This window comes from Cyprinus carpio, chromosome B19 (genome assembly GCF_018340385.1).
Source record: "Cyprinus carpio isolate SPL01 chromosome B19, ASM1834038v1, whole genome shotgun sequence".
Lineage (NCBI taxonomy): Eukaryota > Metazoa > Chordata > Actinopteri > Cypriniformes > Cyprinidae > Cyprinus > Cyprinus carpio.
Window position 1 is genome coordinate 14,662,676 of NC_056615.1, and position 13,605 is coordinate 14,676,280.

Consider the following 13,605-nt stretch of genomic DNA (forward strand, 5'->3'; position numbering starts at 1 on the left):
ATGAGGCTGTTCCACAAGGGCAATCCCTTCTGTGTTGGGATTTTATTGTCGCCTTCTTTTGATGTTTCAAAGGGAAATGCATCCCGTTAGTGGTTAATAAGCCATGGGTGGAGTGACATGACATTGAGTGGTTTATTAACATGACGTAGCACCTCTAATAATTTGCTGTGTGATTTACAGCTTGTGCTGTTATGCAAGTAATGCAACGTAAAACCTTCTGCCAGTGTAATAATGTGTCTATCTTACAATTACAGTACAGTCAGCATTTAAAACTACATTTCCGCTACTGTACAAATAAAATTTTCCTACCTGTGCTCCTTTAGTAGTTTGTGTTTGGGCCTCGCACACGTCAAAATTCCCAAAGTCACCAAACAGGATCAACAGAGCATTGAGTGGCTACTCGCGTGTGACCCTTGCAGCCGTATCAGATGGCATTCTCGCCGGCCAGGGGCTGGGCTTATCGGGCCGCGGCATTCTGGGTCAGGCCTGATCGAACTTTAATGTCACTAGACCCCAGCAAGTGGACTTCAAAGCAAGCGGAGAGTGCATTCTTTGTGTAAGTGTACAGGGTAAATAACTAGAGAGAGGCCGCACAGAGGCAGACTGTGAAAGCACACGAGGGCTTTGACTCCACGCTGACTTTGATCACGCTTTTGTCTTCCTTATGAGTCATCAAAAAAGGAACGCAAATCAAGTGGGCTCAGATCAAAGGGACGGGCCCCTAATAGTCTGGGAGAAAATGGAAAAACGCAATAACATCAAAAACGGAGGAAAAAAACTGGGCGTGTTGTCATTATGGAGAGAGAAACTAAGAGCGTTGTGTCTGTTCACTAATGTATTTGCTTATTCATTTATTGTTTGTTTGTCATTTTTACGCCCATATCTCCTTTCTAATTGGCTTAACTACCTTTAAGGCTTGTTGGGAGTCAGGAAAAAGAATGCGGGCGAGTTTGTTTAGGTTCAGTTTGTACAGTTACTGTTCGTCGTTATGCCATACGGTCATGATTTTGTCTGTGGTTAAATCCGTTTCTTAGTGTTATTGTATGTAAGTGGTAGGTATAAACACATAGCCCATCTTTGCGGCCGAGACATGTGCTTTTGTGTGTTTGTGTATTAAAACGTATGGCCTGTTCTGTGTTTATTTACTTGGCAGCTGTGTTTACATCTTCATTTTGTTGTGTTTTGTCTTGTGTGTGTATCAGGCCACCCGCGGGAGCTGACGGAGGAAGAGTAACAGCAGGTTTTGCACTCGGAGAAGTTCCTCATCTTATTCGCCTGCAGTATTTGTGCGATGGAAAGAGCTTTAGCTGAGGACTCCAACATCTTCTTCGACTACAGCGGACAAGTCCCGGAGGTTAAAGGGGTGAGAAAGTGATGCGTAACACAGATGATTTCTATGTTATAATGGAGTATTTTATCTATTTATTATTTAATAATATTTATTATTTAGTTTATTTTTATATTTTGTTTCAATATTAAAGGGATAGTTAACCCAAACATGAAAATTTTGCCATCATTTACTCACAATCATGTCGTTCCAAACCTGTATAAGTTTCTTTCTTATGTTGAACATAAAAGAGGATATTTTGAAGAATGCTGGTAATCAAACAGTTGAAGGACCCCATTGACTTCTATAGTATTTCTTTCCCTACTATGGAAGTCAATGGGGGGCCAAACTGTTGGGTTCTTCAAAATTCTTCAAAATAACTTCATTTGTTTTCAACATAAGAAAGAAACTGATACTGGTTTGGAACGACATGAGGGTGAGTAAATGATGACAAAGTTTTCATTTTTGGGAGAACTATTCCTTAAAGGATTACTTTTAACAACAGTTATAAATTATAAATGGTTAATTACTAATGGTTATATTATTGCAAATTTGATTGTTGTGAAATGAAATTCATGTGAATGTGGACCACAATAACATCCATGGTAAATAATCTACATGAAATGAAATCCAAAACACAAATTGTAGTTACACAATATAAACTGCTTAAATCATCTGGATATCATTTGCATATTATGTAAATTTAATATTTACATAATATAATTTTCAAGCAGTGAATGTATAGGTTGCTCCAGTGTTAAAAGACTGTTAAAATTATCACATTTTATAAAAATAAATTTATAGTGAATTTTTAACAAATATTTAGCAGAACCCAGTGATGTAAATATAACAAAATAGGAAGGGTCAGTGTTAGTCTGTAGTATTTATATTTAGAGTGATATAAAAACAATAGAAGACTATAGTAAGGGTTAGTTCACCCAAAAATGAAAATTAGCCCATAAATTACTCACCCTCAAGGCATCCTAGGAGTATATGATTTTCGTCTTTCAGATGAATCCAGTCGGAGTTATATTAAAAAATGTCTTTGATCTTTCAAGTTGTTTAATGGCACTCAGAGGGTGTTGCATGCATCAGTCCAAAAGAAGTTAAATAAAAAGCACCCATGCTTAATAAAAAGTGTCTCACATGGCTCCGTGGAGTGAAGAAAGTCTTCCTGTAGTGAATCGATGTGTTTTTGAAAGAAAAATATCCATATTCAAAACGTAATAATCACTTTAATCTGGCTTGTGCCAACTGAAGCAGCTCCAGGAGCATGACGTATGATGTCAGCATCGCGCATGCGCTAGTGAGTCTCGTGTAAACCAACATCTGTTTACTGGATCAAAGGAAGCAAAGTTTCGTTACATTAGCAAAGGAAAACCAGTCTCCTCTTGGCTTATATCGAAATCCTCTGAGATTTTGTTTTGATCTCTCCGTTGTGTTTCCGCGTGCGTCACTTCTGAGCAGCGCATGCGTGAAGCCGAACTCATACGTCATCCGCCCGGAGCTGCTTCCATTTACAAGCGCAAGCAAGTGAGCGCAAGCTAGATTAAATTGATTATTACATTTTAAATATGGTTATTTGTCTTACAGAAACACATCAATTCTTGCCATTAAACAGCTTGAAAGATCAAAGCAATTTTTTTATATAACTCTGACTGGATTTATCTGAAAGAAGAAATTCATATACTGTACAACTAGGATGACTTGAGGGTGAGTAATTAATGGGCAAATTTTCATTTTTGAATTATTATTCAATATTCAATATTATTATTGAATAATTGAACTAATCCTTTAATGAGCTAAGTGTGTGTGTGTGTGTGTGTGTGTATGTGCGTGCGCGCATTGTTCTTCAAAGAAATTCTTGCAAAATGATGTGACATCTATTAACAACTTCTAATTTTGCACTTCTGTATTGATATTATAAACACTGTATTGTTTATTTTTTTATGAGCATTTGTTTTTAATTTACATATTTAGAATTGTTAATATATGGATAAAAATGTTGTATTAAAACAGTTTAATCTATCTATCTATCTATCTATCTATCTATCTATCTATCTATCTATCTATCTATCTATCTATCTATCTATCTATCTATCTATCTATCTATTATCTGCTTTAATTTTCTGTTGTATATGGTAAAGTGTGTATTAAAACCCCAAAGCCAATGTTAATAAGAGTATCTCCCTGTCAGAGACCTGCAGGGTGGCTCCAGTCTCTCTCTCAATTGTCTGTTCTATGATGAGCACTGGTCAAAGCATCGAGTCATCACCTGTCTGGACTGGTCCCCTCAGGTAGACTGACCTCCCTCTCTGACCTCCTGTATGTGTCAGCACCTGTTCATTTAAAAGGGAGAATCCTCCCATTCTTTGTCTCTGAGTCAGCTTTATCATCCTCTCCTCTGTTCTCTCTCTCATCTTTCTCCTGCCTTTACTCTCTTCTCTTCATATTTCCAGTACCCTGAGCTCTTTGTGGCCTCCTACAACAACAACGAAGACACTCCTTAGAGCCAGACGGTGTGGCTTTGGTGTGGAATATGAAATGGAAGAAGACCACACCAGAGTACATCTTCCAATGCCAGGTGAAAACTCTTAACACAACACAACTTTACACCCTTACCCTCCAAAAATAATGTCACACTGATTATTAAGGGAGTGAAAATTGTGCAGGAAAATGTTAAAGAGATGAAACTGTGTGAAAATGTGATCATTTACTCACCCACATGTCATTCCCCACCTGAATAACTCTGCAGAACTTGAAAGAAGATATTTACAAGAATGTTGCTAACCAAAGAGTTGCTGGCAGCCATTGACTTCCATAGTATTTTTTTCTCAAAGGCCAGCAATGGCTACCAGTTTGGTTACCAGCATTCTTCAAAATACCTTATTTGTTCAATAGAAAAAACGAAACTCACACAGGTTTGTAACTTAAAGGTAAGTAAATTATAACAGAATTTTCATTTTTGGGTGACCTATCCATTTAAGACATTGTAAACAAATTTGGGTTTAACTATTTATTTTAGTTTTTAAAGTTGTAACTTTTCGCTGAGTTAAAAATATATTTATTGTTGGGTTTATTGTTACATACTGAATGCTATATTGCATACTATTTAAAAAATTGTAGTACATACAATGCAGTAAGCATCTCACTAGTATCCTATTCCAAAAATACCAGTAGTATTCCAAGCACTTCACAATAAATTTATAATAAAACAACCTAACTGGAAAGCCATGATAAAGGAAGTGGTAGCTTCAATAAAAGGGAGATCTAATGGAGCGTACCACTCCAGATGACGAAATCCATTTAAATGAGCCTAAGGTGATTTAATTAAAGGTACATGCTGGCCTTGGAGTACCGCAGCGGAACAGAACACCTTATTATGCTGTGTGTCCGCTTGGGTCAGGCCAAAAAAATCCTGAGGTTTGTGTGTAATGCATATCTGGTGTCGGTTTTGACGCTAATTATAAAAGACTCTGGGTTGAGAGTCTTTTCAGGGAGACGACCAAGTAAGCAAATCTGGGAGGCGACAGCCTGGTGCGAGGGAGAGATATTAGAGAGACATTTCTGTAATAAAAAGATGTGGCTTACCACTTCCTAATCCTACCAGCCGCATATGTTTGCCCACCCACATGGTCTGCTCGTGCATGTGCTGCTTTTCCAGTGGCCAGCACCTCTCACATGCACACAGATGGATACACACACATGCTCGTTTACACACACAGTTATAACCAAAGCATACTCAGACATACCATATTGCACATGCTTAAAAACAACAGACTTTCGTATTACACAACCGTTTTTAATTACCTTTTTAATCTTTTTTTCTAATTGAATTTAGAATTAAAAACTCATTTTCAATTCTATCAATTCAAATATAATTTTGAGGACATCTGACCAAAAATTGTTTGTAAAATTTCTGTTTCAGTTCTGTTTCATGGTTTCATAGTAAGAACATTTTTCTTGGTAGTTTATTTTTTGTTTTTAAATTTGGCTCTTTATTTTACAATCGGGGTAAAAGTCACTCTTCCACTAAAGGCTTGCTTAATCTGCAGGAAATATGGATTATGAAATATTAATTGAAGCGCAAGAGGTCAAACTAAGTATTAGTGTTTTTTTTTTTTTCTGTTCATTTTAAATGAGGTTTACAAGCCTGTTATATATATATATATATATATATATAAAACATTAAATAAACAATAAAGCTAATGACCCTGCAAATTTAGCCTGAATTCAGCTGTTGCTGAGTAAGGGATAAAGGTATATTTTGGGACCAAATGCCTGTTTGTAGCTGTTAAATTTATTTCTAATAAATTAAAGACACATCAGTATTTCTTGCAATAAACTTGGGTGACAGTATTTAATGGTCAACACTACAATTTGTATTAAAAAAAAAAGAAAAAGGAAGGAAGTAGGTTATTATACATTTGTCTTCCCAGGATGCTATAGAAAGGGTCCAAATTATGTTATTTCATGAGTCAAAATGTAACTGTACATATTTTGTAGCAGGAATTTAATGTAACACTTGCTACTTTTCATCCTAGACCAATTTTATCTAGCTTATATGTAATAGGTTCCACAACAAATAGTAAGGCACTAAAATAATTATTTTATAGAAAGTGCCTTGTATTTTTGATTGTGTTGTCACACAGGAGCATAAATGAAGACTCCCTTTGACCTGCCTCACTCTGTCCTCACTGCTACAAAAAGATGGGATTTATAGAAAGCATATATAAAAATAAAAACGCAAGATGAATAACACGCAATGGCATTTCACAGCTTTCCTTCAGAGCAGCTTGAGGTTCAACCATCCTTTTTTCATCACAAGGAGAGAAATGGAGAGAGAAGCACAGGATCTCCAAACATTTGGCCGTTGGCTGAGGATGAAAGAGGTTGGGCCAATTTGCAGAGATATTGTTTTTCGCTCTGGGCTCTGTTCTAAACGGCGGTGCTCCCAGCTCAATAGACCGGGAATCTGATGGGTCTTAATGTGCGAGCATGTTCTGCCGCTTAACCTCCCGAAACCACACTGATCTTATTCCCTCTGAGGTACACGCATGCAAGAGCCATATACTCATCCCCCACACGCTCCTCTCCTCTCTTCATCTCCCCTCCTATTCTCCCTTTGCGGCTTCCCTCACTTTTGGCAGGCCGTGCGGCAGAGTTCAGCAGTTTTGCAGTCATTTTTCCAGATTTACCCACAGCCGCCACTTTCATGTGCTGGATATTTCAGAAACCCTCCCTCCAGCGCCGCTGTCTCCAACTTTTCCCTCAGTTTCTCTTTTTGCTGTTCCATCTTTACCTCTTTTGCCACATCTCTCTCTCCTTATACTTCTTCTCACACTCTAGCTCTGTTCCAAAGCCTAGTGAGCTGACTCGCTGTCTACTTAGGCAGGTTCCTAGCCATTATGGAATCTCATAAGTGAACATACTACATACACAGCACCTCCAAACACCACATAAACTGCACTTATCATTGACATTGCATTTTTTTTTTTTTTACGTTTTTAAACATTTCAAAATGAAACATTTCAACAAGTCTGTTATGCTCATCTTAGGCTGCATTTATTTAATAATAAATACAACAAAACAGCAGTATTGTGAAATATTATTACATTTTAAAATAACATTTTTTTTTTTCTGTTTTAATATATTTTAAATGGTAATTTATTCCTGTGATGGCAAAGGTGAATTTTCAGCAGCAGTTACTCCAGTCTTCAGTGTCACATAATGTTATAATCATAACAATCGGAAATCATTATAATATACTGATTTGGTGATCAAGAAATATTTCTTACTATTATCAATATTGAAAGCAGTTGTGCTGCTTAATATCTTTAGTACAAACCATGATACATTTTTCTTCAGAATTTTCATTTTAATGTGTTTACTGTCACTTTTGATAAATTTAATGCATCCTTGCTTAATAAAAGTATCAGTTCTTTTAACCCTTATGCACTCTTCGTTTGGGTTGGACAGTCGTACTGTTTGGGGTCTCAGAGACCCCAGGCAACAAAATTTAATTTTGTAACAAAAAAAATGTATGTAACAGAAGATCTGTATTTTTATAGTCTCCCATTAATGTCTATGGGTGATTTTGGGGGGTGGGGGGTTAAGGTGTGTGTGCGAACATAATTGTTCTGCATTGTGAACGTGTGGAAGGGTTGCCATTTTATTTTCGTGTATTTTGTGTATTTTCACACTAACATACAACCAGATATAATTCCAGTTAAATTTTTTATTTGTAGAGCTACCAAGTGTTGACAGCCATGTTCACATGCCAAGACTCATCCCATTTTTTTTAATTTATTTTAGCAAAAGTCATTTGGGGTCAAAAAAAAACCCCAAACAGTGCATAAGGGTTTAAAAAGTTTACTGACCCCAAAATTTTCAACAGTTTGAAACTTCACACCTGTAGTGCACTTTAAAATGTTCCCTACAAAGGCAGCTCACTAGAATTTGACTCTGTCTTTCTTACGTTTGTCTTTTCTTTATCCTCTCCTCTCTTGTTTTACAGACTCTCTGCTTCAGGCAGTTTCAGATAGCCACTCCTTTTCAGACGGTTGTGGAATATTTCTGAGGTGGTTTGGGTTTGTTTTGGGCTCTGTGTGGTGTGATCTTGGCTCTCTGCTCTCTGCTGTTCTTTTGGGCCCATCATCACAGCAGGCCAAGCTCGCCAGCAACATCACATGACCTTTTAAAGTGGGCTGCCTCTCGCCACATAAAGGGAACACCCCAAAAAACTGCTCACCGATACTGCCAGCCCTCAACTGCATCACCTACATTTTACTGATATCATTTATATTTTACCCAGGATGACTCTATGTGAACCCCTGCTGGATGCCTGAGGCTCACTGAATAGAGGTTGGCACAGAGGAAGATGTGTTCGCAGGGCCTTGGAGAGATGCCCGCTCAGTATAATGCTGGTGGATGGAGTTGCATGTGCTCATAAAGCTGAGTGTAGAAAGGCTTCAAAACCACTCACAGCTTTTGAAACAGGAAGAGCAGAGACCTCCGGTCCACTATGGTTTTACTGCCTACTCATCAGCATTCGTCCGCAGAAATCGATTTCATAGAAAATTCAAATGGATTTTAAAAGTTGTATCCGACTGAGGTCTAATTATTCTGTAACCAGCCTAATTATACAGGTCTTCCTAAAGATTAATTAGTATTATTCGTTCAGGTGATCCACTGACTAGTCAATTTTAAAATTGTGTAGCACCACTAACTGTAGACCAAAAGTAAAGGTTTTTAGAATTTATTTTGAAATCAAGTGTTTGCAAACAGAATTTTGAACAGCTGTAGTTTAAAGCTATAACAAGAAATAAATGATCTTTAGTAAACCTTGAACTGAACCAGAAACAATTGGCATGTTTAGTTGTTGAAACTGAATGAAATAAATCTAGTTTGAGGAGGAACCAATTCATTTTATAAGTCCACTGCAAATATGAAATTGAGCATAAATCTGCATTTCATCCAAATTTGTCTATGCAAAGAATACTGTTCATTTATATTGATTAGGACATGGATGTTCTTTACTTTTGTCCTAAGGTAATAGAGAGAGAGAGAGAGAGAGAGAGAGAGAGAGAGAGAGAGAGAGAGAGAGAGAGAGAGGGAGAGAAGTAGTCGCATTCACTGGCTTCTCCTCCATTGTTCTCTAAAACGGAGATATGGTATTACACGGCCTGTGCCAGTAACCACAGAGTGACAAAATCTGTGGGGTGCTGTTTCAGAAAAAAAAGAGGTAGGGAGCGAAGGATGCTGGTGGAAGACAGAGGAGTGCATCTGGAGCTGATAAGCTTTGCTGAGAACCACATGATTGTGGTGCTTCAGGAGGAGGCGGTAGTGAATGTACAGTCTGTTACACAGTCATCTCCTCCCTGACAAATGGCTCCAACTTTTTTTTCCTCTTTTCCCTTTCGGCCCACAAAAAGAGGGGCAACAAAGAAGGGAGTGTTCATCATGCCATCTCTCCTCACGGGGTTAGTCCTGTGGATTATCCCATACTGACCCATTCCCATTGATATTATCATGTCCCATGCACTTAGTCCAAGTGAAACGCATTAAACTGCAGGAAAGTGTTGTGGGATTGTGTTTTCACTTGCATTTTTCTTTTCAATTTGACTTTCATCAGAGTTTCGGGTTGGTAGCCATCAAGCTGAGCTTGTAATGAGAAATATTCTCAATTAAATCAGCGAAATGACTGCATTGTCAGAAACCTGGAATAGTGAAATTTGAACTCAGTTGGGAACAACCAACAGGAAATTTCCTTACACTAACTGTACACCCACAAAAAAAAAACTAATAAGTAACATTGTGCTACCATGATTTATTGGTACAGTATATTCAGTATAATATAGAAAAACCACCTGTATTTTTTATACTTAGGTGCCAGTTGAAGCAGGTCTATATCTGAAAATTACTGAAAAGACAGCCAACCAGTCTATTGAGACAAAGTGAGCTAATTCCAGTAGCAAAAGCTTGCTTAAATAATGGTGTTTATGGCTTCCAGTAAAACTAAGGAGATAGTTTCAGGCATTGGAGATAGACAGATCTTAACCCACGCTCTCCATATGGTGTGAATATACAGTCTTTTCATCCCTTTTCCTCTCAGCGTCTTGTGCCTTTGCCATGTTTAGATTATGACTTTAAAGAGAGTTCAAATACTTGTCATATTTATCTGTGCTTCATTATGGAGCAAAAGGTTGCTCTGGATTTATGTGGTTACGGTAATGAGGGAAGTATACATCAGATGTTTTATAAACTGAGTTTTTCTTATGACATGTTACTCATCATTAAAGGTCGGTTCACATCGTGTCAACAGTGTCTAGTGCACTGAACTTTATGAAGTGAGCACTACTCAAGTCAACGTTATTTTTTGTACATGTTTTTTTTTGCGATTTTCACATAATTGCCAACAAGAAATTGTCAGACATTATGAATGCATTTTTTTCTTTGAACAGGTACATTCACACAAATTAGATATTTCAAAACTTATCCAATCAAAAGTAAATTTATAATCTGTTAAGATAAAGACTTCAGCTTAACTTTAAGAACAGAAAACAGACAGATGACAAGTCATCAGAGGTTGCTGCAGGACACAGTGATGATATCGCAGCAGATGAGTCGGATAAAAACAGAGGCCTGCAGTGTACAGATAGAGGCCAGAGATGGCTGCGATTGGCTGTTGGCTGGACTGCTCTCCTGAGCTGAAGTTTCAGGTTACGATACTTCATTAAGTCTCTGATTAATGGCTTCATAGTAGAGTTATTACCCTCTTGTTGTGGTGACCCCAGCTCATGTTCATTAGCCCAGTAATGAAGCGCTGGTCTGGGGAGCGTGTCCCTGACACATGACTATAGGAGAGAGAGAGAAAGAGACTTGATTCAAAGGTCGGCTTGTGGTTCTGATTGAAATAGCCGTGTATTTAAGCAGAATTGTTCCCCTGTCTCTGTGTTAGTATTCAGAACTGACTGATCATCAATCACAGAACAGAGATCCTTTTCCAGCAGTACTGGTAATCAGACTAATCAAGACTTGAGTGAAACTTTTCAACCTCTTAAAAGATACTAATCAATTTATTAACTGAAATGTTGGCTTTTGTTGTCCAGTGATTGTATTATTGCAGCTGGTTTAGTGCCTTGCTCGTATCTGCTTTCCATTTTATTTTCTACAATAACATTGTAGTTAAGGGTGGGAATCATAAGAAGTCTAAAACAATTCTTGGAAAAGGTGACTTAATGACCACTCATTTATTCAGTATCTGTTGTCTTTTTTATATGTGGCATAAGTGCAAGCCAATTATTGGCTTTAACTGTATTATATAATGCTGAAATAACAAAAAATGTGGTGACATTTAATTTATTCTATTGTATTTTATACCACTGATTATAGAACTCACAAGTTGTAAGCTGTATGTGTTTGAGTCACTAAAAAGAACCAAATGAAAAGAGTCATGAATCAGTTGGAATACACTGGTTGCCATGTATGGTTTTGATTCACCAAAAAGAACCTGCTCATCAGAATCATTTGTTCGCAAATCGTTTTGGGTGTACGTGCTGTATGACTTTGATTCACTATAAAGAAAAGGTTTAAAAGAGTCATTTGTTTGGGAATCAGACTACTCAATTTGTGCTGTATGACTTTGATTCACCAAAAAGAATTGTATCAGAGTAATTTGTTTTTTGAATTCGATTCTGAAAACCCTGGTTGCACTCTTTGATTTTGATTAAAAATAACTGAGTTATTTGCTCAGGAATATGACTACTCACTTCATGCTGCGTGGTTTTGATGCACTAAAAAGAACCGACTCAAGAGTAATTTGTTTAGGAATCAGACTCCTCACTTCTCACTGCATGGTTTTCATTCAGAAAACACTCATGAGAGTCATTCAAGAATCAAACTACATTGATCACAGAATGAATTCTATATGATTTGCATTGTAGATTCAGTAGTGGTGTTGCAATAGCTGCTAGAGTATTTGTTTAGAATAATACAGTTCCAACAACCATTAATGAAACACAACATCTTTCGATTCCTGTATGTAAATGAATTAAATAATTTCGTAATAAGAACCGGGTTTTGATATTTATGCAGTATTTCTCTGTCAGGCCGCAGTCAATCACACAGTCAGTCATGTATTTCTAAATTTTCCAAATAATCTCCAGTCCAACCATCAAACACTTTTGTCTTAATGCGTTTAGACTTTAAACCAGATTGGCCTGCGTGTCCTGAGTGTAAATAAACTCAACTCGCCTTTATTTTTACCCCTCCAACTTAGTTTATTTTGAGTTCTTTTAAAAAACCACCTCACATATGAGGCTGCTCCCGAACCCTCTTAGAAGCTGTATTTTTTTTAGAGGGGGGAACGAATGAAAGAAAAGAGAAGCGTGTTTTCTTTTTCTCTGGTTTGTTTTCCAGTCACTTTAAAATGAACTCTGGGTGCATGACAAGAAGGCCGCAGATGGTGCGGTATACGATGGGAGACAGTCGTAGTTTTCGCTTTACAGATGACTGGAGAGCACTATGAAAACACACCTTTTACACTTCTGTCCCGATGCTGTCACACCACGGCTAAAAAGGCAGTTTTGCAAGTAAAACAAAATATCGTTGTCTCCTTGCTGTCAGTAATTGGTCTCCTGAGATAATTGTAAAAGTGCTTAGTAAGGGCGCTACAGAGAATTTTATGTTATTTACTTGGCAGTCTATGGGACAGCCACAAGCCTCTCGGTTTTCATCCAAAATATCTTAAATTGTTTTCCGAAGACGAACGAAGCTTTAACGGGTTTGGAATGACATGGGGGTAAGTGATTAATGACAAAATTTTCATTTTGGGGTGGAGTATCCCTTTAAATACACTTTTAATAAGTGCACTTAATACTGACCAAATTGAAGGTTTACTTTAAAGTACATTTTAATAAACTATGTCATACACTGACATGTGGACTACCATACTAAAGCACATGTAAAGTACTTGTTTAAAATTTTTGAATCATGTGTTATACAATTTAACAGTTGAAAATTTGAATGTAATATTTTAAATGCACTAAATAGCTGCTTCATCATTGCAAATGTCCAATTATAAATACATTTAAATACATTTAAATGCACATTTTACTTCTTGACAGTATACTCGGCAATGCACTTTTACCATATGTCAAAAATGAAAAGAACACATATAAAGATATACTTAAATCTTACTATAGTAAAATCACTCTTAACTTCAACTAATTGTTTAATATAAATTATAACCTCTTTACATTTTAATTTATTTGCAGCTAATCCATTTAAGAGTCTAAAAACATTACATTATATGTAATATATATAACTACTGTATATGCCTTTAAAGTATATTATTTGTATCATAAGTACTCTTTTTTTTTAAGAATGCAAATTGTACTACTATATATGACCCTGGACCACAAAACCAGTCATAAGACACACAGGTATATTTGTAGCAATATCCAACAATACATTGTATGGGTCAAAATTATAAAATTTTCTTTTATGCCAAAAATCATTAGGATATTAAGTAACGATCATATTCCATGAAGATATTTTGTAAATTTCCTACTGTAAATATATCAAAACTTAATTTTTTATTAGTAATATGCATTGCTAAGGAATTCATCTTCTCAATATTTAGACTTTTTTGCACCCTCAGATTCCAGATTTTCAAATAGTTGTATCTCAGCCAAATATTGTCTTATCATAACGAACCATACATCAATAGAATGCTAATTTATTCAGCTTTCATATGATTTATAAATCTCAATTTC

The 13,605-nt window shown here is 36.6% G+C and overlaps 1 pseudogene; it reads left to right on the top strand.

Annotated features, from left to right (window-relative positions):
- Positions 1-13,605, top strand: part of LOC109111201 — a 57,179-nt pseudogene that overhangs the window by 25,339 nt on the left and 18,235 nt on the right.